This window comes from Dermacentor variabilis, chromosome 3 (genome assembly GCF_050947875.1).
Source record: "Dermacentor variabilis isolate Ectoservices chromosome 3, ASM5094787v1, whole genome shotgun sequence".
NCBI lineage: Eukaryota > Metazoa > Arthropoda > Arachnida > Ixodida > Ixodidae > Dermacentor > Dermacentor variabilis.
Window position 1 is genome coordinate 80,342,033 of NC_134570.1, and position 25,500 is coordinate 80,367,532.

At 46.9% G+C, this 25,500-nt stretch overlaps 1 protein-coding gene across 2 annotated transcripts in view; it reads right to left on the reverse strand.

Moving 5' to 3' along the window:
* Positions 1-22,080, reverse strand: part of RapGAP1 (Rap GTPase activating protein 1) — a 314,819-nt gene extending 292,739 nt beyond the window's left edge. For both annotated transcript variants that reach the window (XM_075685746.1, XM_075685745.1), the window contains exon 1: positions 21,550-22,080. The gene's annotated coding sequence lies outside the window, so the exon portion shown is untranslated. The remainder of the gene's footprint in view (positions 1-21,549) is intronic.
* Positions 22,081-25,500: the final 3,420 nt, after the last annotated feature.

Below are 25,500 nucleotides of genomic sequence, written 5' to 3' on the forward strand. Positions count from 1 at the left end.
CCCAAGTATCTCGCAGTCATCTTTTCCACCTTTTGAAGCTACGAAGACCGTGTACAAAAATGTAAATTAAATACCGCGTCGACAAATACGCGGGCTAAACAGCAAGACCTAAAGCCATTCGAATGAAGCGCCAAAGTCCAATACTTCTCCTGAAAAAGAAAGCAAGCTGTATAGAAGCTCGTTATAGTAAAGGTTAAGGGAGCCCAGAAACTGCGATAGGTTTGACATTTTCGTCGCATCTTTTCTGTGTTTGTATCTTTTAGCGTGGGCAAAAGAAATTGAAATAAATAAATGCATAAACAAATAAGAACAAAGGAGGTTAAGAAGGCGTGGTTGCTAGAGGAGCACCTTGTACTTGAGAAAACATTCAGTTCATTAAGTATGCGTAGAATACATGAAACGCCTGACCTCTTTCGTTTTTCTCCTCTCTTTTCTTCTTGAACCCCACGTGTTATGCTTCCGTTTATCTTATTATTTATTGTTTTTTTGCCGCCCCCGAATATATAGCTGCGAGAGATCGCGGGAAGAAGCCTTTCTCGTGTTTTTATAAAGTCGCGGTGGTGCAAAACTTCGAGCAAAAAAAAAAAAAAAGAGAGAGAGCGAAGAAAAAAGGGAAGAGGGAAAGCCAAGATTCCCGCTCGCTCCATGGAGATTCCTTCGGCCTGATTGCACGCACCGGCAGAGAATACCGCGCCTGCATCGACCTGAACTTCTACAGCCAGGTTTGCGTTCAGCCGGCTGAATTCTCATTTTTCTTGCCAGCTACGAAATGCGCACGCGTGTTAAAAAAAGAGAAAGAAAAACCAAATGCGGGCAATACGGGACAAAGAGCGGAGGGTAAATCTAATAAGACACTCGGCTTCTGAGCGCATGGTCGTAGGTTCGAAACTCACTAGCGCCAATATTTTCCTTTTCGTATATATTGTTTCTTTATGGATTAATTTCGTTACATCGATTGCGGAAATTAATTACCGAATAGGTCATTTCAAAGAGGAGACTTATTCAGATTCGGACACGGTCGGTAACAATATGGTTCTTGCTGCCTTTCACCGTCGAAAAACGCCGATGACAAGTTCACCGATTCCGCATATTATTGTAGAATAGAATTTAAATAATGCGGAAGCTGACGGAAGCTTCAGTGGGGCGTGGCATTACAAGAGCGATGAAAAATGCCCGCTGCAAACCTCCACTCGATAGGAACATCTTCACATCAGGCAATGCTGTCGCGCTTAGCTTCATTCGCTTGTTTATTCTTGCGTGGTAACGGGCTAACCTCTGCACCATATAAACTATGCTCACAAAGGCGCTGCTTCAGCTGCTTAGCCAGAGGCTTCATTTACGTGCAAGTTTCTAGCGGGATGCCTTTGATGTCGACCTCCTTGACGATATGCTCTTCGCTATCCAATCAGACTTGGTAATGATCACCTGGCATACGTTGGTACAGTATGGTTAGTGTGGTTGCGAGGCGATCGTCTACTGTAGACACGCGCCTGCCCAAGACATCGCTCCTTCTCTGTCGCTCACTTCATTTATTCGGTCGTCACTCTTCGCTCGTCGATTCCTCCAATCACCCGTACGAAATGTATGACGTGCCGTAGAGCGAGAATACTAAGAAGGAGAAGAAAGCGAAGTTTAGGTGCGACTTGTATTTGCCTCTACGGCGAATAATGCTCGATGCGTCTGCACTAAAGCGCAATTTTCTGCATTGCGTAATCTCAGACAACCTAGCTCCTCACCCCCCCCCCCCACCCCCCCGTCCCTTCGAGTCGCTATAATGGAGCGACGAGTTCCTTCTGTCGGATTTAATTTTCGAAGTGGACCTCAGCTGTGGCATTGGCTATGTAGTGTCCCGTTGCCACGCTCGATGTCATGAGTTCGTGCAATCAATCAATCAATCAATCAATCAATCAATCAATCAATCAATCAATCAATCAATCAATCAATCAATCAATCAATTCTACGAGTCCATTTGATTCTGACTGCTCAAAACCAGTAAGGTTTAGAGAAAAAAAGAGATTGATTATCTGACTAATTAATTCACTAACTGATGCTTTAAGTAATGAATCAATCAATTAGTTGATCTATTGATTGATTGATAAGAAGTCAGCAGTGTAGGGAAGGTGTACAAGGGACGGAAAAATGACAGATAGGAAGGAAAAGAGTCTAGCCAAAAGGCCCAACGCGATCGAGAACGCGCCCAGCGATACTACATGTATCGCTGGGCGTGAGGCTAGCGACTAATAGAGTAAACGTACTCTTTCCCTTTGAGAGCACGCCCGTACATTTTTGCTATTAGGAGTGCAGCCGCTGAACTGTGCGCTCATTCGCAGCGGAAACTTGACGCAGCAGTCTCACCACCGATCGCTCAGCTAAAACGAGTCGCTGATTAGTTACCCATCCTATACTTACGCAAGCCGCTGACGCCTGACTAAATAAGCGACTGACGCAAGCCCCCACTGATCAAGCTTCCCGCACCACTCAGTTTCGTTCGAACCTCCTCCTGCTGTTTACTTCACCCGACAGCCATGACCCGAACGACTAACACGCACGCTGACGTAGAGAAAGAGAGAGAGAAATAGAAAGAGAGAATAGGAGGTGGGGCCCGGGCAAAGCAAAACGCGAAGAGAGGGCATGCGCGAATAAAAAATACGTCTACACAGTCGGCTACTCCCAACATCCCATCTTGCGCAACGCACAGCAGTGCACGGCTGGCCGCTCCGCGGGCGCAACGCATATCAAACGAGCCGGCGTCTTCGGCGCCCTGACACGTCGTTGCGAGGAGGGGGCAAACTCAGTGAGGTCACCGAATGTATAGCGGCGGGTGGTCTCTCATATAGACGCCTGGCGTGGGCCTCTTCGGAGAAGGAAAAAGAGAAGGAGGAAGAAAAGGTGTCACTCACGCTGAGGGCCGGCTCGTCAATGCGCAGCTGCGCCTTCGTGCGTTGGCCATCGGCCGCGCTATGCTGCTGACTGCGCCGGTTCTAGTCTCATCGCCGAGAGAAGTTGGTTGCCTGGCGGGGTTTAACGCTTTAAAAGCAAAACGATCGGCTACGAAAGATGCCGTAGTCGAGAGTGCCTGATTATTTTTGCTTGCCTCGGATCTTCAAAACGCTCACTGAGACCACGGCACATAAGTCTTTCTGACTGGTTCTTAGGGAGAGAGAGAGAAGAGCTCTCTAATCAACCCTGAAGATATCTGCCTATAGTCCCACATCAAGCCGACTAAGGTTTTCGTAGGTTACACGGCAAAAGCTGCGTGAACAATGGCAGCAATGATACTGAAAGAGCAATTGAACGGAGTCATTACCCGTACTAAGGTATTCTGGCTGGTTACCCTCCTATAGCCGAACTGTGCACATAGGAGAGGAGAAGCACAGTTTCGTATTTCACACTACGTCCTCCGGCGGCACGCGCATGTCCTCATCCCCCCGCGTGTCCGTCTCCTTTCCCCACAATCTTTCTCGGGCGAAGGAAGTCCCTCTGCGAAGACATACGGGACGGGCAGCCCTTACGTTAGCCATCACTTGTAGCTGCAGGGGGCAACTATATACGAAGACATCTGCAGTGCCCGAAGGTTTCACTGTTCCGTCTCTAGTGGATGCCCGCCATCCATTTCGTATGTGCCCTAGGACAGGGACAGTCCACGAAAGTGCACTTAGGCGTGCGAAGTTCAGAACTGACCGACTTGAAGACCATGAACGACGGCTCGTAGCCAATACGTTCCATAAGTCGCTTTTACAGTACCTGCATGAAACACGCCTGAATGATTATATTTAATTTAATTCTGACGTTACACCAAGTGGCAACCAAGCGAAGAAAAAAAAAAGCTTCACCTTCTGGACATGAATGGTCTCCTCGACAAGAACGAGCACACTGAACACACACACACACACACACACACACACGCACACACACACACACACACACACACACACACACACACACACACACACACACACACACACACACACACACACACACACACACACACACACACACACACACACACACACACACACACACACACACACACACACACACACACACACACACACACACACACACACACACACACACACACACAGAGAGACGCAATATATATATATATGTATACACACGACGCAGCACAAAGTTATGGTGCCAGTATACACCGAGGAAACCATTAACAACTCCGGCTTTTCATCTGTCTAGACGAGTTGCCGCCTGCAGCGCAGTTGGCGAAGTGTATAGCTTCGTTCGGCAGTCGGCGATATATAGAGCACCGGAAATGACAAACGAATCCGCCTTTGTTGCGCGATGGCGGCGCTCGTGAAAGGTATTGGGGTCGCAGTCTAAATTGAAATGTATGAAAAACGTTTGGCGCGCCCCGTGAGCCTCGAAACGAAGAGATCGAAAAACTTTCATAGCTGGAAGAGTGAAATATATGGACGTTGTATAGGAGCAGCATTAGACGGAAAGCTCGCGCACACCACATAACGGCTATATATATATATATATACACACACATATATATAAACACTGCAGCTACGAAGTGAAACGACACCCTCGAAAGTCTCGGTTCGGGCGCACATTGTAGAAAGGTCGCGATGTGCCTCTGAAGTAGGCATTCGAGTGCGTCCTGAATTCTTTATTTCGTTTATTTTTAGGGCCTCGCGATTGACTACAATATTACTGTACGGCGGCCGCATTTTGATGGGGGTGAAATGCTAAAACACCCGTGTACTTAGATTTAGGTGCACGTTAAAGAACCTCAGGTGGTCGAAATTTCCGGAGCCCTCCACTACGGCGTGCTTCGTAATCAAAAAGTGGTTTTGGCGCGTAAAGTGCCATAATTTTTTAATATTACTGTTTGATTTCGGGTGCTTCCAATCCGGACGGTGCTACTGAAGTATCCGGAATGCGAGTCAAGCAGTCACGCTTATTTTCTGCTTTCTTCGTCGTGTCACCGTGTGCTATATTTTAGTGTTGCCTCGGATGGCATTCGCTTCTGATCACCATAGCGCTACAGTGTTTCAAGCGCAGTAACCGCGCAGGCCTCTTCCAGCAATACTATATTATGTTAAAACAGGGCTCACTACTTCAGGACCAACTCTTCCGTTTCCTAAACACATTCTCTCCCTTCCTCCATCCCCCCCTCTCTCCCTCCCTCCCTCACTCCCTCCCTCCCTCCCCCTCTCTCTCTCTCTCTCTCTCTCAAGAGATGTTCATATATACGCACCTCGTAGTGACAAATGGGAACTAAACATCCACGTTTGTGAGGAACTTGCGGTCCAAAATCGCCAATGCGGTACGTGGGTGCGCGTGTTAAGCTTGGGATATCGGCGTTAAGCCTCGGAACTGATTTAAGGTATACCTTGCAAGGATGTGCGAATACATGAAATTTCGAACACGAATAGAGAATGTTTGATATTCTACTTGAGAATACTCTTGAAAAATATCTCTGCAGATTTCGAGTTCTCCCAAAATTGTCAAATATTCGTTTCGCTTCCAATTCAAGCAAAATCAACACTTGTATAGCAGTCTACAGGCAACAATACCAATAAAAGTGGTGACGGTTCACGATGATTAGACCACGGGAAAGCCGCTGTTGCTGTTCATTCATTCATTCATTCATTCATTCATTCATTCATTCATTCATTCATTCATTCATTCATTCATTCATTCATTCATTCATTCATTTTTATTACTCTCAAGGTACCTGTGAGTACATTATAGAAGAGAGACGAACACTGCTTAGAGACGCTAGTTACTTCTTTAGCGGATGCATGTTGCCCGCGCTAACTTATGCAACAAATATTGCACTCTGATATCCGTCCAATTCCAAGAATACCGAGGTGAATCTCATAGCCATCACTGTGGAACACGTATCCACATCGCTTCCGAGTTCGGTAAACATGTTGACGCCAAGAGAGCTTCTCGAGGATATTAGAGATCGCGCGAATATCGAAGGTCCCTGCCATGTCTTGCATGACTGCCACTCATGCCCGCTGCACATATGTTTACAGATGTGTCACATCTGCGATTCCCATAGCTGTCGCGTTTGTGCACAAATGTCACTGCTCGTGTTAGTGAAATGTATCAAGGCGCAATGAAAGCACGCTGTCATCTCGTACCGCGGTCGCATCTTTACAGCTCTGCCCCATGTATTTTTCTGAAATTTCGCGACATCTCGCCGTTCCGGTGTCCCATAGGCTCTATATATAGGTGACAAATAAGCTCCCCGATGTCTAACGTGCTACTGATAGAGTAAGCTTAAGTGAACTCCTTCTTGGGTGTCGCTTCTTAGGTAAAGCTATAGGCGTATACATATCGTTAGCGAAACGGATGCACAAACGATAGCCCAACGAACGCTGCATACTCGTTCGTCCTGTCACCTTTCTTAAGAAACAATGTAGCTTTCCCTTCTGTCATCTTTCTAAAGTAAGTAAGAATAACGTTGAACTATAACACAATGACCTCGGCATAAGCGCAATATAACCAGCTATAACGCTTAGGAAAGTGCTAGACGAATGGCGTTCGCACGAAGGTTTTTTTTTTTTTTTTTTTGCAGACTCAGTAAGCGTTATTCAGTGCCAAAAAATCGCGGTCTCGCGATGCTGGATGTCGTCGCTCATCTCAGTGTAATACTTGAACACCAAATGCACTACTGGACACCACGCATGCGCACTCTTCTCACGGTATCCCTCAGAAGCTGTACGCCTATACATACACCTATACATACAAAACTTGTTGCCAAAAAATTAAAAAAAAGAAACTGCGTTTGCCGCCGAAAACTATTGACTCTTGAAGCTTGCTGCCTGGTGCCATTGGTTGACTTGCGTTGGATGGACGTTATTTATCTGTTCATCTTTTATCCGTGTAGGCGCAATAAATTTTTGCTTCTGCTTATTTCTTTTGTGCTGTGTATGCTTGCGCAGTCCCCCCCCTCCTTCTATAGCCCTAATTAAAGATTCAGTATGTAAAAAATAAAAAATAGAAATAATTTAATAGCAGATGTGCTGGTTCTAAAGTCTAAATAGAATTTCTCGTCAGGTTTTTAAGCATATTTTCTATAGAAATAAGATTTAAATGAATAGTAACGGTTAATTGCGGTACCAAGCATCATGTTAAAAACAAAATAACTTGACACTTGGGGACGGGTATACTGACTAATAAATTGCGCCCTGTAAGTCCAACCGCGACCGATGTTACCTTAATTCTATTGAGACAATGTTAATCTTTGTGAAAGTGGGCATGACGAGAGCTTTTGGCACCTGAGCGTTCCTATATAATGAAAGAAAGAATGGACGGTTCTCTCGTAATCGAGAGTAGACGTAAGCATGAAAATGGAAACCGGCAATGAAATTGGTTGGAAGTGATATAAGCCACAATTTTTAAACGGCTGTAGTGCATGTTCGCAACGGCACACCGCACCGCACCGCACAACACCGCACCACAACGCACCGCACCGCACCGCACAACACCGCACCGCACCGCACAACACCGCACCGCACAACACTGCACCGCACCGCACCGAACCGCATCATACCACACTGCGCACTGGCCCCTATGGATGCTGCCCCACTAGAAGAAGAAAAACCAGCTGAACGCAGCATGACAGGCAGCCAAAGACGCCAGGGAGAAGAACGCACTGCCCGGCTAGAAGAAGAAAAAGCACCTGAAGGAGGCGGCTCGCTGCGTGCCGCCATTTCTCGAGGCAACGAAAAAACTCGCGCCGGGGAACTCACGGACCGCTGGCGTTCAAAAGAGCCCATGCAACCGTGTCTCGGCGCCAAAAGATGACAATAAAGTATATGGTGCTCTGTATCTGCCTTTTGAACATCGCTAACGGAAGTGGCAAATAATAACTTTAGCGTACGATAGGTTGCAGCTTGGGTGACACTGTGAACAAACATTAGAAAGAACTCGGAAGCGATATTTTTTGTAACTTGTTCAACTAGCGTATGTAATGCGGCCCTGTACGAAGGGTTGGAGGACAGAGACCGCATTTTCTTACGTTTTGACTGGTTGCCCGGATGATCTCGCTTTGTTCTTGCAACTTGCCCGGGTGTTCTCGTTTGAGTGCGAGGATAACGGCTCTGGCATTTCACTCAAGCTCCCCTGAAGGTCGCCGACAACGGGAGCTAAAAGCCTTTCATGCTTAATAGCGGCTGACTCTGAGAACCGAGAGCTTCGAACGTACACAAGTGTGTTCTTGAATTGCCGACGGGACATAAATGTTACAGAGTCTTTAGCAGTCTCAGCGGCGCTCTGCACTGTAGAAAATTATCATATACACTGTTTGGTAGAGGGACTTTGAACTATTTTCTTTTTCTATTCTTTTTTTTGAAACAGGAAGAAAGGATAGTGCATCCGCTGTTTAGCTCAAGGACTCAGAGGCCTGCACGAGCGGCCACCTGCATCGGGGCGAGACATTTGCTGGGGCCCACGTCGGCGCCCGCCATTTCTTTGCCCTCGCCTCTTCCTATACACACCTGTACGGCGCTGAGCACAGGCCGACCTTTGTAGCGAGGCATTGTTACTGAGCCTTCGGGTGAATCCTGTTGGCGAGACCCCGGTTCCCGATCCCGAAGGCAGCTTATGAACAATCTTTTTTTGTCAGTCTGTTCTGACTACCGACTTTTATGCTACGAATGTCAACCACTCCCTAACCCCTACACCTCCTCCCTTTTCGTTTAAATTCCATGGTTAAATGCAAAAGGCATCATCTCCATGCACGTGGTGAAAGAAACCGTGTCCTCATATTTGTCGTCGAAAAAATGTCGGGTGGTACAAAATGTTACAGGCCATTGCTGTACACTTAAGAAGGCGCTCATCGAGACGTCGAAGACAACGATCGGCAAGGCATTAGCGGTTTTTTATTGATCAGCCATCTTGTCTGCAGCAACTCTGTGTAGTACATTTTGCAAATATCACTCAAATACATTACGCAGTTAACATTTTGATGTATATCCTCAGTTTTCGTGTCAACTATTTTTTTTTATTTATTTATTCGGGAGGATTCGCAACTTGCGCTACTGGAAAGTCTCAACGGGTGATTTTATTCGTTAATGACGGGACAGCGGTCTTCGGTTATATTTAACGTCAATTTCCCCAAAAGCTGACGCGGCAAGCACGGACTTAAACAGCGACTTTCGTATACGGTTCCGCACGCGTCCCACATTTAATTTCTGGCTGAATGCTTCGCGTATTCGCTTCCGGGTCAACATTGAGAAAGGACTGAAAGGCAACGTGCATTACAATGCGCAAGGGGCGGTCCGACGAGGATGTACTCCCGGCAGCGTACGCATACTGTATACTCATTCGGGTCTGCATACGTGACATGTTGCACGCAGCAAAGGTATACACATACACGCGCATACAACTCCGCGGCTTCGCCAAGCAGCCGACGTATACGCCGAATATATCTGAGCAGCACGGCTCTCAGCCGGACTACGCCTTTTTGCCGCCCTAGAATCCTCGAGGAACTGCGTAGGCGTGCAAGGAACTCCACGCGCAGACGTGTAGGTGCGACGCCGTTTCCTGTGACGAAACGCTTTCCGTTCCGGCGCGTCGTTAAGAACGCGTGCGCCGTTCGACCCGGTATATATGTATATAGGTGCCATCCGCGGAACGTCCAAGGTGGCATCGAATCACGGTCTTCAATGGACCCCCCCGGCTGCTTGCCTGGCATGCAGCCTTTGTTTGGCAGGCATCGGCGTGCTCAAAACCGGGTTCACGCACGGCGCTCCATAACTGAATGCCTGCATCGGTAAAGTCTACGAATAATGGCATACTCCGGACTTACGCCTTCCTCCTTCAATAAGCTGTGTTAGTTAGGTGCAGCGCGCCCGTCCATCATGCACGTACATACGCTCGCCAATGTTGCCGTGTTCCTCTCTGCGCTTTCACTATATTTGATTTATTCCCACAAATAGAAAGCTCCATATCTACGAGTGCGCGCAGAGCGCACAGAGACAGTGTGTGTGCGTGCGTAGGACGATAGTAGGACGCCGGCGTCCTACTATCTGGGCAGCCTCCCTGTGGAAGATATATATGTATATATGCCCTCGCTTGTATTCAGTCTTTTTATATAGCTCCTTATCAAAAAAGCAAAGAGCAGGCACTTCCTCTTCCGGCTTGCTCTGTTGCACACGGCTTTTAATTGCTGCCCTGATGACGCAACACGACAGAAGTTTGAATGAATTATATTTACATTTACATATGTAAAGAAATGTGCAGAAATGGCTAATCATCACTGGCTTCTCCTTCCCCCGTTCGATTGTTAGGTTTACATATATAGCTTTGTCGATATATTGCCTTTCAAGGGATGTCCGTGTTTACACCCGTCTTGTTGTTCCTCTTAGCAAGAACTGTGGTGATTGTTTGCTCGGCTGTTTATAGACTAGAAATGTTCGCAAAAGTAAAGTACGTTTCCGACTTGTTCACAACGTTCTTATTGTCTGTCGCTGCTCAGGCCCTGTGGGTGACACTACTTCGGTTCTTACGAATACTGCATCGCATAAATGTACATCGATCACTTATTCTTCTGCTTATGAGGGAATTCTTTGAGCACCCTATAATAGACAGTCAGCTGAGCACTGAGGGTTTGTGCTAACGTTCCGCCACAAAGCCGTCGTTATTGCACGCTTGTGTGGTCTCTATCGCTTGAAGCACTAAAGATAGATGCATGAATCATGGCATGTGCTGCATGCTTTCTTTCTTTCTTTTTCTTTCTCTTTTATCTAATGGCTCGATTTCATCTTTTTGGCCTTTTCTATTTCGTCACTCATACCTTTCCTCTTCATACTTTCTTCGTAATTGCTAGCACGTGCTCGGAGACATGGCCCGCACTATCGCATGTGCAGATTGTAAAGCAGTTGTAGCCTGAGTGCCCGTACCCGACCCGCACTATGCACCTGCTGATGTACTGCCAGTTGCAGACCGGCAAGTGATATCCGCACTGCGGTCGTTAGCGAACGTTATCCTGTGTACTCTTAAAGTACAAGGAAAGTACGTCTACTCATTGTTCTATGCATGCAGTCGATATACTGAGTGCAGCAGTGCTGGCATCACTCGAGTAAAGAAACACACGCAACGCTAACATCGTTTCGTGTACAGAAGATAGGCAGTACAAAAGCGGCCTCGTCGACTTGATTGTGTACTGCCTCACTATCTTCCTTTGCCCGTTATCCTCCTACCCTTTCTTTTTTCCCAATGCAGGGTAAAATACTGGGCATTCCCATCTGGTTAACGTCAGTGCCTTTTCATTTATCCTCTCTCTCTCTTGTGTTCAAACAGTAACTAGCAATACTACGAGAACAAAAGATAGACAGAAACAGGTGTACAGCATGACTGAAAGTGGCTGTATCACGAAATTGAATATTTAACCGCTGATACTGAACACTAAGTACAACACAACAGAGTGTGTCCGCCTCTTTCAGCTCTTGAAAGTCAGGTCTTCAGTTGGCAAGCTTGAGCGTGCAACGAAACAAAGATGTAAAAAAAAAATGATTATATAAGGAAGCACTGAGTTGCAACTATATTTAGCGCTAACAGCTGACAAGTGGCGCCGCCAGTTTCATTGAAAGCGATTATTTTACCGACAGAGACACAGGAGAGAGTAAGGTGTACTATGATAGTTTTAACTGCTCTTCTTCAGGTGAAATAAACACTCTTTGGCGCCTGGCCGCCGCATTCAACATCGCATACTCATTAATAATAAGACAGCGCGGATTGTATGCCTGTGTTTGCAAATAAACTGTATAACACCTTCTGCGCTACCATCCGTCCTTTGAAAATGAAAGGCTCAACCTCCGCACAGCTTTAAAACAGCTAGAGAGGAGACCTCTCCCGTCGGACAATATCTCGGGACCGTGGCCTCGCATTCCACAGTTGCAGGAGGCCACACCATCAGTGTTTGAATTGATGAATGCAACCGAAGTGAGCTACACAGTTGGTCACGTATGGCGGCGCTCGAGATTTTCATTACGTACACGCGGCTCCAAGCACATTAGCTTATGACTTTCCTCTTCATTTTTCTTTTGTTAGCTCCTTCGCTAATGCAGGGCAGCCAACCGGCCAGATTGGTTACCCTGTTTAACCTGGTTAATGTCCTTGCCATTCACATTCGTCATTTCCCCCCCCCCTCTCCCTCTCTCCTCGTGTTTTTGTTTTTTGTGAACACGACGTTCTTATTACGAGCACCTCCCTAAGGAGGAAAAGCGGGCCAACCTAAAACCGTGACGGCAATGGACAGCTGAGCATCGAACCTACAGCTTTTTACGGAATTCCTCAACCGCAATTGGTACGGACACTTTACAGGAAGCGTCGCAGAAAAGCGCACGGACACAGTTCCAAGAATAGTATTTTTTTATTGTTTCGTTCGGGATACGGAGCGGACAGGTGACGCTTGTAAGGCGGCATATAGGCTGACAGCGCTCTTCCGAATAGCACCGCTACGCGGCTCACTCACTATGACAACAAGTCCTGCTGCAACAACAATAACAACGCAAAGCAGCACAGCGCTCGCGCTACAAAAAGCGCGCGGGCGGCTCACTCAGATAACTGTCACGCACGGCTTACCGGGAAATGAGAAAAAAAAATCGCATCAGCGCAGGTGCAGTTAAAACGCGGTAACTCTCGCGTTTTCTTTTTTTTTTTTTCCTGGGCTTTGTACTGTTGCTAGCCGCGTGCGTGCCTCTAAGTAGACCGCTCTGAAGAGAGGGCATGATATACATTATACACACTAGGAACGAAGAGGAAGGCGAAACGATAACACAGCCCTTTTTTTTTGCAGCACTTGAGTATAATGACAGATGCGCGTTGCTATAGCGACCGCTCTCCATCAAGCTATGTGTCACAGGTGGATGCTCGTGCACAAACGCATCAGCCCAGCAACTTGCCGTACGTTATGCTGCGTTTCCAGCACATGCAATTTACAGACTGCACTTTATCAAAGTTGTACCAGTTGCGTAATAATGACCGTAACCGTCAATTAGCATCAGTTTATTATAAGTTCACTGCGGGTTGAACGCGGCTGCCAACGCTCTACAACCGCCCCTGCCTTGACTTTACAGAAATCCTTAAACTTGCAATTTTCCTAATCTCGTCGCACCACTTATTTCTCTGTCGTCCTCGACTGCGTTTATACCTTCCTTGGCAGCCATTCTGGCAGCCTAGTCACAGCCTCCGAGATCAGGTGGCGCGAACGGGCAACGCGTGCGTCCCCCGATCACGGAGGCCGCGCTCCAACAAACCACCCGTTATCACCTGTACTCAATAGCTGGCCGCCGCAACACCGTTTATTTCTCTTAATCATCAAGTAGAATATCGGCTACACCCATGGCTCTCTAATTGATACCGCTTTCTCAATGTCTCTTAACGTTGCGCCTATCAATCTCGTTCAATGCTCGTTCCGCGGTCCTTAGCCATTTTAAAGGTTCTTTGTTGCTCTCCAAGTTTCGTCCCCATATAAATATACGGTAAGAATGCTCGACATGATAGCCAACGTCAAAGTACTACGGTTAAACGGGACAGTTAGCGCCTAAGCCGGCATTAATTATCGTTAATAACGACCCCGAAATAACTTCGTCGATACAGTAGGCGTAAGACATCGTTATCTCTTACATACGGAATTATGGGGGTTGAGGAGATAATGAAGACAGGGCCGTGGCACGGCGAGTACGCGAGAAGAGGTAATCCTAAACTGTGGTTTTGAAAGCACGAATAACAGTGTAAAACTAGGTTGCAATGGAACACATGGAACTAAAATTTAATGCTGCCATTCGCGTTTGCAGTTAGTATTCTTTTTCGTTCTATCGTTATACATTATCAGGGACGACAAAGACGCCTTCAAGAAGAATAGTAGTCACATTAAGCATTCTCCTGAAATTTCTTCAGTCAACTTGGAGGTTAGATTCTGCTCTTTCACGTGCCAGAACCACAAACTGATTATAACGCCCACCAAAATGGGGAGCTCCGGTTTAATTTCGAACCCCTATAGGGCTGCCCTTTTAGCGTGCACCCAATCCCCAGTACACGAGCGTTTCGCTTTTTCTTTTTTTTTTTTCATTCCATCCCCGTCGCAATGCGACCGTCACAGTAGAGATCGAACCTCCGACTTCGAGCTCCGCAGCACAGCGTCTAGCCAATGACCTACCGTGACGGGTGTCCATTTAAGACGCGACAAGGACAGAAGCAACGAATTAGCATAGTTCGCGCTTGGCCTCCCACTCGAATTTTTCACAGCGACCTTCCAACCATTTTTGCAAGAGCCCTAATAAACAAACCCTTAATAGCGCGAGGAGACTACGGGTGCGCTCTTTTATATACAAACGGGGCACCAAATACGGCCAGCTTTAAACACGCGTTTACCTTCGCATCGCGCCTCACTTTATACACGAACGCTTCTCCATACCACCCCCGTTAGAATGCGCGGTCGCACGAGCCGAACCCGCGACCTCACACTCAGAAGCAGAACACCTACATTAAGCACAGCGACTGTTTCCTCCAGCAAAAAAGTCCTACCCATACGGCGGCCAACGGCAGGCGATCGGCGATTGTGCAGCCTCTTCAATAAGGCAGACGCAAGGCAGGCGCGAGTGTGTTTTCGCCACGCGTGCGCCGTACGGCTCGGTGACACACCGGTGGAACGGGGCAACAACGACGAGAAAAACGGATTACGGCTTGATACAATGAGGACAGGAAGAGCGGTCAAATACAATGGAAGCCCGAAGAGGGGCAAGATGAATCCCCTTGTTTTTACCACACGGCACAAAGAGGGGTATTTCAAAATACAGGGTCGCCCCATCGTTCAAATTTACATACGGTGTCGCAGCGGAACAAAAATTATTTGCCGTGTAAGACCGCCTATGGTGCGTATATAGAGAGAGAGGAGTGAGGGAAACCAACCGGGTTTTTACTTGATTTTTTTTGTGTGTGTTAATCACAATCATATGATGCAAACAGACTACCAAGCTAGGAACGGATAGGGGAAGGAAACTGGTACATTTCATTGAAGTGCAGAAATAAGGAAAAGAGAAACGAAAGGGCACGAAACGAGAACTTGCCGGAAGTGCACGGGGGTCGAACCTCCTCAACTCGCATTAGGCCAAGCCCTTTTGCTACGCCCACATGAACAAATTCCTATCTGTGTCATGACGTCACGACGCTCTTGATGAAGCCAGCTATGGCTTATCGCAACCCCCATTCCTCCCAACCCCTCTTCCCTCTCTCCCAACTTTCGTATCAAATTGAAATATAGGCGTTTCACAACCTTTTCGCTCGCTAAGTGTCATTCTTTCGCAAGCGAGAATCGTGTGGTTAAGGTTCTATATATTCGAAGATATACGACAGCATAGTCTCTTAAAGGGACACTGACGAGAAACACTAAGGGTGCATTCACACCGGCGATTGACAGAAGTCGAGCGACCGACCGCGACTGGCGATGAAGGAGCGACTCGCGGCGACCGATGTTCCCACACGAACGCGCGCACGTGCCCGTCGCCGCACCGAAATGTCTCGCGATTGGAGTCGCTCACGTCTGCTCGCACCACCATTGCTACGTAAAATCATCGCCAGTGTATACAGACGGCCTCCTTGTGCGCCCTTGATTGGTTCAGTACGTCTGCAACTGGCAGTCGCGCGATTGAAAAAAAAAAAAAAAAAGAAGCCGAGCAGCGAGCCACTGACCCAAAAAGGTTTTTTTTTTTTTTTTTCGATCAAAGCGAGCGTTTGCGACCGGTCGTACGCGCGACCAAATCAGTCGAGCGACCTATGGGAATCACCGGTGTGAACCAGCTCCAACTAAGCTTATCGCGATAGGATATTTCTTTTTAAACTCCATATTTGTTAATTTCGCTGTGATAGGTTGATAACTGATCTGAAGGTTAAAGTTCTATTTCTCGAACTTCCTGCCGAAACCACAGCGCCTTTACAAGTCAGTGTGACGTGACGTGTACGAAATCGTTCTTCCTTTTTTTTTTTTTTTTGACGCTGTGTGGACAGTAAAAGTCCCTGCACCAATGCCAAGTTCACTCTTTGGTTCTCTCATAATACAATATAGTCCATCTTTAGCGATCAAAGAAATTTAACTAGGCCTAAGCAGACCGCCATCAAAATCCGTGACGTCACGGCGGCGAGCTGGTGCGAGAAACTCAAGACGGCGTCGCCACCCGTCTTTAATTTTTGCATCTTTTCTGGCTTACCAAGTGTCTTCTCAAGGTAACAGGGCCCTGTTTTGATATTCGCGAAGGGTGATTGATTTATTACAGCTTAAGTAATTTTTTTTTCTATTGAGTGTCCCTTTAGAATTACTTTCCGCCGCCGACAAGCGGCATTGAAACCTCCGGCATTACAGCTGTTCCGATAATGTTGTCGTTGGCCCGTTAATTCTTAAATTTCCCCATGCGAACATATTAGTCTAATTTATCGGAAGCCCACTTTCTTCATCTGCGTAGACTAGTTCTGACGGCAGATACTGTATGCGCAGGGGTACCCGACTTGGTAGGCAGATCAGAGTTTGTTCGCGCTTTGTGTGCCATTGACGTCACAGTAGCTTGCTCCACCCATCGCCATTTCGAACAAACAGAGAGATAAAAAAAAAGTGCTTTGCATGCTCCGGAAACTCATTTTCTCGAATACCATTTATTATTCAGTCTACCGATGGGCTATTATTGAATCGATTGATTTGTTTATTATTTGATTATATAAGAAATTTTGGCAACTTTCGTCGCCGGTTTTTCTACAACACTGGATTTTCTGATGACCGCACAGTAATGGCATTCGGACATGAGCAAATACGGACGCGTGCCACTCAAATAACCCAAAAATATTCCTCGGGCGCGACACACGTGCTCTTATTTCCCCGTGCGCTTGCGTCTTTCCCCGCAACCTCACAGGGATCGTGAAAAATTGCCCCACGAGGACATGGGCTGGGGCAGCCCTCAACCCCGCTGTCACCCCTGCGTGCAAGTGAAAGAGCTTCGCAAATGACAACGCCACCTGCCTAAACTGTACAGCCCTGGCACTAGACACCGATGTGTACCACCTGCTGGGGATTTACCCAGGTAGAAGACACATCCGGGAGTCCTCGCTCAGATACAGACTTCCACACGTTAGAGTGAGAGAGAGAGAGAGAGAGAGAGAGAGAGAGAGAGAGAGAGAGAGAAAGTAACCGGTTACAATTACAATTATACCATGGCAAAGATTAATGAATTTCAGTTACCAATAACAGCCCCATGAGAACAACTGAGCAACTACTAAAAAGTAATCGGTTACATTAACGTTACTTTCCACCCTACTTTTATTAACATTGAACAAATACTGTAAATAGAATTAGCTGGACTGGCTCTTTTAAGGCGTCCTCTGCAGCGCTTCATGCTTTGTTTATCTTCGCCAAGAATTTGTTTCCACAGTTTTCTTCGATAATATTCCATCGCTTTCTTGTGAATACATCTGGCAACGACAATGAAAGCTCGCTGCAGAGAAGAGCGGCTGTGTTGTAACGTACGAACACCTTGCTCACAAGATAGGATCTGCTCAATTCTTCTCCGCTCCCTGCAGTCTATGCGATTTCCCCAATGTGGCGGTGGTGGAGTGATTAACCTTTTTCACAGATACGTTATACTGTATACTTTCAAGGTCCGATGGAAGAATAGAGACAAAGAAATCGCTTTGTGCACGAGTTTCACATGTTGGAAACATAGATCGAAATAATTCTCAATCGCTTAAACGCTAACTCCGACTTACGCACATACATAGTAGACAACGCACCAACGAACTACTGCCTTGCGGCAGTAAATAAATAAATAAATAAATAAGAAGCCGGCAGATACTATGTCCTGTGGGAGTCGTACTGTAGTGTGGCTCGCTTTTGATTAAATGTACATTTTCTTTCTTGTTTTAGAAAAAAAGCTAGGTGATGCTTCGCATTAAGAAGACTTAATTCTTTTCTAAGTTTCGAGTGTACGAATACATCCCTGCAGTCCACGAAACCTTCGTTGCATACACCATGAATCTGCGTCGTCATTCCACGATCACCACAATTAAAGTAACCCTCTATGGTTTCATGCTTTAGAAGATGTTTCTCCAGTAACGCTAAGTGATAACCATTACATGTGCACACTAAATAACCAGCATGGTTATTTAAGACGGGTCGTGTCCATTCTCCAAACTGCACTGCACGCGAAGAGACAGGAGAAATTAAACACTTTCTGTGGTCTTGCCCAAAACACCGAGACGAAAGGGGCCCTCTGTTTGAGACGCTTCCACGTGCGTGCCTGCAAGACCTTGTGTTCCTGGAAGGGTCAGTTATAGCCAGCAAAATAACATCAGGTCTTCTTCTAGCAATCCTAACAGATATTGCTTTTATGGGCACGTGGTGACATGTACCGCATTAACATTGGAAAAGACGCCCAGGCGGAACAACTGCCGCCCTCGATGTCTAGGATTACCCCACCTGTTACAATCCACCACCACATTGGTATAGTCGTACGGACTGCACTAAGCGAAGAAGAATTGAGCAACAGCTCTTAACGCCCACGAAGGGCGCCTAAAACCGCTTCCTGGAAAGAGTGAGTGGGAGAGAGAGACCGAGAGAATTCTTTATAAGAAAGCTCAGATGTCGGACTTCCAAGAGGGGTGTACAAATGTTCAAGCCTGCCAAGTTCAGGTAATCGAGGCGTAGCTTCAGGATGCTGATTGCAGGAAGCAGGTGACCCATGTGAACCTTTGAACACTGTAGTTCCCGCCAAATTTAAGTGAGCAAAGCTGAAAAATGTAACTGGTTACCGGTAATCGGTTAGTTATAACAAAGCAATTGAATTACAGTGAGCATTCCCGAGTAAGTAAAGTAATCATTAAATTACGATACTACCAAATAACGTAACTGATTACAAGTAATTAATTACATGTCATTCGTTATGTACAAGTCGGCTCAGCTAGTCTGACCTCGGCAGCGACCGGCATGCTGACTTCAACAAGTGGAGTCAAGACGGCTCTAATTACAGACACTCTTCATATTTTTGTCTTTCTATGTCGTAAGACAGCCCTCTTCAAAAGGAAAAAAAAAAAGAATAAAGCAAGGAGCAAGCGCACACACATGCAGTGGTGATCAGTTAGCTTTATCGGAGAGACATCTAAAGCGATGAAACCATAGAGCGTCGTTTTAATTGTGCATGTAACGAAGATTTCATTGACTGCAGGGATGCATTACTTCACACGCAACTTAGTAAAGAATTAAGGTTTCACGAAGCGAAGCATCACCTAGCTTCTTTTCTAAAAGCAAGAAAAAAATGCACATTTAATCAAAAGCGAGCCACGCTACAGTACTGCAACTATTTCACGTGGTGCCCCGACAAGACCCTTTTCTAAAGACCTTGAAATGGCACCTTAGAGAATTGTACTCTGTAGTATTCGCTGAAAAGGTACAAATCAAAAGTTACAGAACATCATGTTCTTATATGTCTTTCTATCCCTATGTATTTGTAACTAAACACAACGCGTGCACTGCTTGATTGGCGTGCAATCGACACACCATGACCGAGAAACTGCCTCGTAATATTTACTTATTTTAAAGGCATCCATCGCGAGCCACAAGCGATACAAATTTATTACTCGTGCTCGCTAAAGCTTTTGTAGTCGCTTATAATATTGCTTGGGCAAGCCAGGTTCGTGTGACATATATTGCATTTATATTTATTTTTAAATACGAAGCATTTCTTGGCGAACATTTGCCACTTTGACATTATCTATCTAGCCGCCTATGTTTTGGTGCTCTCATGGTCGTTTCGTTAACTTGGCATGTACCAAAACTCGCATAGTATGACAAGAGTGTATGACGAACATAGATGATAGGTCATGACATGAATATCATGACATGTGTGTCATGTAGGTCATGAAACAGCCACCTACTGCTCTCATGGTCGCTTCGTTAACTCGGTAGGCTCGATTCCCACAGGGTGTGGGGTCTGCCGGCTTTATTTATTTATTTATTTAGTGGCGCTTGGTGATAGTTCGTTGATGCGTTATCTGTTATGTATTATGTCCGTGTGCATAAGTCGGAGTTCGCGTTCAAGCGATTGAGAATGATTTCCATCTATGTTTCCAACATGTGAAACTCGTTCACAACGCGATCTCTTTGGTTCTATTCTATCGGACATCCTTATCGGGCATTGGTAGTGTACAGTATAATGTATCCGTGAAAAATAGCTCCACAGAATTAGCAACTATTGAGCGGCGAAGTAGATACATGAGGAATAAACTATAGCTATCAATACCGGGTGACCTGGTGAGGTCGCGACGCAATATCCCTGTTCCGTAAATTCCCTATGTTGGACTCGGAACATTTTTGTAGACTTAACTTCCTCCCATGTGCCAGTGTGGTGCACATTAGCAAGTTTTGTATTGTCATAGTGTTATTCGGTCAGTATTGTGCCTAGGAAACGTCTGACCGTTACACGTTCAAATAATAATATTTTTTCTACACGATGTGTTGAACAAGATTTGTAATTTCTTTCTTATCGTGACGTACCATGTATGTATGTATGTATGTATGTATGTATGTATGTATGTATGTATGTATGCATGTATGTATGTATGTATGTATGTATGTATGTATGTATGCATGTATGTATGTATGTATGTATGTATGTATGTATGTATGTATGTATGTATGTATGTATGTATGTATGTAGAGTAGGTAGGTAGTGTTTATTAACAACACACAGTTATAAGTAATGGAAATAAATTCTGGTGTTATACGTCTCAAAACCATGGTCTAATTATGAGGCACGCCGCAGGTGTGGACTCCGCAATTATTTCGACCACCTGGAGTTCTTTAACGTGCACCCAGTGCATGGTACACGGGTGTTCCCGCATTTCAGCCCCATCGAAATGTGGCCGCTGGGGCGGGCATTCGACCCCGCGACTTCGTGTTCAGCCTGGCGCCGCAGTAGCCACGAAGCCACCACGGCGGGTAAAGAATAATTATCAAAGAAGCCTGGTAAATGTTATAGCTGTTTGCAGCCACTTAGTGGCTAGGGAATGTCCCTTTGTTGCTGAGAACGAGACTAGTATTCTGAAACACACACTTGCATAACATTTTGAATTTCATGTTCGTCACATAAGCGATGGGCGAGAACATCCCGGAAATTCATCTCGATGAGACACGACACGGCATCGTCGTGAATTGTTGGGGAATGCGTGACGCCTGCGAAGATGACTGCGTAGTTCATGAAGGAAACGTCTCTGCGACAAAAGGATTTATCGGCAGAGAGAAAAGAAAAATGTAACGAATCACTTATTTAAATTCAGCCGCGGCGCATTGTGAAACGCATTGTAAGCGCAACGTGAAACAGAAACCTAACTACGTGCCGCGCACAGCACAGGTGTCATTTTCCTCTGTTTTTATTATTCGTTTATCGAGTCTCTCTTTGCTCCCTCATGCAAAACTAACCGCGTGGTTACTCGCGTGGGTGTTCACGGCCAGAACACGTGGGCGACCTTTACAATCCGCATGAAAACGACCGACGTCGACAATGTAGCTTCGGCAAGCGTGGCTTCACTCACCGATTTCAGGCGCTGTATTAGTGGGCGAGTAGCAGACGACGGCGGGGTGGGGAGGACCCGTCCCGCACGCGGAGCCCGCGGCGACGAGGAGCAGACGACGACCACAACGGGCCGAGCAAGTCACTCGGCGATTGTTGTTATCCACATGACATCGCCTCGGACGGCGCGAAACACCACACGACAAACAGACACTCGGCCCCGCTTGTCTCGGAAGCCGAAAAGCAGCGGTGCGACAGCGCCCCAGCGATGCGCACAGTGTTTGAAAACCGGCCGCCGACGAACAACACTCCTCGCTGCTGCTGCCGCCGAAAAGGAAGGGGGCGTCCCGCACGAGAGAGAGATTCCACGGAGCCACCGACCGAGCGGGGAGCACCGAGCGATCTCGCAGCCCGACGACGGACGACGCCGAGTCGTCGAATGCGCCGCGGGGAGAGGGTACGAAACAACGCGCTCACGCACACACACGCGCACTCCACCGCCTTCTCTTCTGCCGTCGCGCAAAGAGCATCAGCAGCCTGCACTCTCGCGCGCGCTGCTGGACCCGGCGCAGGCGCACACACTTTCAATATGGCCGGCGCCGCTGAGTGTGTGTGCGCGCGCGCGCGTCGGTGGTCGTCTCTGCGCGTGCGTGCGTGCCTGTGTGCGTGCGACGAGGGCGTCTCATTCCCTAGGCTAGGGAATATTAGGAACTATCACGCGCGCGCAATCGGGTTCGCCGTTTCGCCGCGCACGCACGTGGAGCTGGACGCTCGGGGGCTGGGGTGAGGGGGGACGCCAGCCCCGGATGTTTCGAATTTCTGGCCGTGCTGAACGACCTTTTGGAACGACCTTCCGCTGCCACGCCGCCTTCATCCTTTCCCTTATCCGTCGATGTCACGTTACGCTCTGTGTGTCGGTGCGGTGGACGCTATTCACAGCGGTCCATTGTTGATTTAAATGATAATAGAAAACCTTCTCTCACTCTCTCTCTGCGTGAAACATGTGGGCATATCTAGCGTTGAGAATCGTGGCGGAAGGTTCTCGTATCTTCTGCATTATCTTCTGCCGGACAGGACCTACCAGATAATAATAATAATAATAATAATAATAATAATAATAATAATAATAATAATAATAATAATAATTAATGTTTTTCAGAGCATTCATTGAAAAGGTACAAGAATCGGGCCTGCCAATGTCGCGCTGGGCTTCAGTGGCAGGGCCTGGCAGGCAACAACAAACTGCTATAGATGAAAACAATAGGACAAGGAAACCAATTCAAACGATGCTATCAAATGCCAACAGATGAGAAAGCAAAGGCAAAGAAAGCAGATATTGTAGCGGCTACTTTCATAAATTGAAGTACCCTTCCAAATGGCAAAACGAGAAAGAAAATGTGCTGAAAGAATCTGTAGAGGAAAGGAATAGGTGGCTCAAGTACAAACATAACAACAAAAAACTACCCAATAAGGGGCCGTCAATATTTCAGTTATTCCTAGAGCATTCGGCAGGGCAGTAAACAGAAAGGGACAACTATAACAAGTAAAGAAGCCGCAGGCCAAAAGGAAAGGTAGCAGAAGTGGTACACATTTAAGTAAAGCAAATAAATAAAAATATAGTTTAAGAGAACAGGACATGCTTACAATTTCAATTATTCTTGAATAGTAAAGGACGTGAGCAACAGCAAACAAATCACACAAACAGAAGTAGATCGTGCTAGCTTCTATAGCGTGACGTGCGCTTGCTGGTAGAGGGTACAAAAAGGACGGAACCTAATAATCGCGCGTTCTTTCGCACATTTTGTTGACCGGCGAGGAATACAGTAGCGTTGTTTAGGCTGGATGGTGCCGGGAGGGATATGCCAAGAATGCTTGAGAACGGCAGCTTCAAGTAAGCTGTTAAAGTCAGGTAGAGCTAATGTTTCCAACACGACGTTCTTTTCTTCTTTTTTTCCTAAGCGAAGGTGTGTGATAGTGTTTAGGAGAGAGCACAAAACTGAATTAACTCTGTTTCCAAGCGTGCAGCACAAATCCCGCAAATTTCCATACTTGAAGTTTAATACTGCATCGCACTGTATGGACTATCACTTTGCGCACGGACAATGGCACGTAATGGCTGATGCTGTGGAGTACACAAGACACGAGCACTGATCTGAGTTTACGGCAAAAGTATCTAATATGCGATTTACAAATGAGCTAACTATCGAAGTTTATGGAAAATTGGTTGGCTGAAGATGCTTAGGCAACGGGGTTGCAATTGCAAACAGAACAGCCGGACGTGTTTGTAAGAGCATTCGGTGGCCTAAAGGCACTTTCATCGAAACATGGAAGGAAAAATTGTGATCCACCGGAGCATAGCACAGAACTACAAGTGAAACCCATACGAGTTTCTCAGAAAGAATGCTTCGCCGCTGAGGGAAAATTCGGGCTGGTCCGGAGTTCGAACCCGGGACGAGAGCCTTTCCGGGGTGGTCGCTCTTCCATTGAGCTAACCAGGAAGCTAGCAGATCGCAGCGCGATGGTGGGAGCATTGGACCCGTGTGCGAATCTCGGACCAAGATTTTTTTTGCTGACCTGCAAAGCTTTCCGTCTGAGAAACCCGTATAGGTTTCCTTTGAAGCTTCGTGCTACGTTCGGGTGGACGACACTCTTCTTTTCCTTTCATGAACCTTCGCCTCGCGGGATTCGGCAGAAGTGATTTGCCTGAATGTGAAAACGTATAAGCTGCGTTTTTGATGTGTCTACGCTTATTAGGTTACCTGCGAATCAATGCATAGCCGTGCACGTCGCAACTTGAAGCGGAGAAATCGCATCGTAGAACGAAGGGAAAAGCGCGAAACTGTTTCATGTTGCTGTGGAGACGTCCTTGATTAGCTCCTCACAAATTTTTGACAGCGCGGTGGGCGGGCGGTGGGCGTTACATCACTCCGCAGTTTCGTTTTTTTTTTTTTTTTTGCCGATATGTGAGCCAGCTCACACATTACGGGCAGACGGCTCTGAAACCTGTGCCCGACGAACGCCACTGTCACGTGCACATTTCGTGACACCTCGCTCTCATTCGTTTGCGAAGCGCAGGAATGCCTGGTGTGACGAGGCATCGGCACGTGTATGCACGCTTTAATTGGCCCCAAATACCACTGAGAAGCGGCGAAGCTGAAAGTTGGAACGTCGTCGGAGCTTGCGCAGTGCGCTCATGTATACCGACGCGCGTGCGAAAACATCAAACGAAAGAGACAAAGTTCGGAAAGCCTTTCCTGAAGGGAAACGTCACTCCAACCTGCTCGAAGAAGTTCGCATATGACGGAGCCAAATGTTCCAGGCCGGTTTCCCTCTTGGACTGGGAATTCCGCCGTGATGTATATACGACGCCGCAATACTCACGGCAGCTTACAACAGCTGTTTCCGTTTGCCTTCGCTTTTGTGGCTAGTGCGTTTAAGAAAACGCCTTATAAGTTAATTCAGGAGCACAACTATCGAAACACTGCACGGTGCAGCGGCAACGCAGCGTGCAATGCACAAGCCCCGAAATGCACCGGTGCGGGCCGATTCCAGGGCCGGTATTTTGTAGCGATGCCTTTTCCGATTCTATGCTTTCTCAGGCTTTTCGCGCTTGGCCAGTGGTCAGAGCTACGGTCTGCCCACATTATCAACGGGATCAGGCGGCCGTGTGTGGTGGATGATAAGAATAGCATAGAATAACGCATAAGGCATCGCTACAAAATAGCGGCCCAGCTGTATAAAGTATACGTATCACTATGCGCATGCCTGCCCTCGTTGTATAGGTTCGGGACGTAAACGCTGATGTCGCTCCGCCGTGTATACGTGCAGCTTGAGCGACCTTCTTTTTTTTTACCCCCGGTTGCTGGTTTTTGCGCATTACATACAGGCTGCAGCTGCGGCCGGCTGCCTCCTCTCTTCCCACTTTTTGTCTGCCTTCTACGCTTTTCTTTCTTTTTTATATATGTCCTTAATT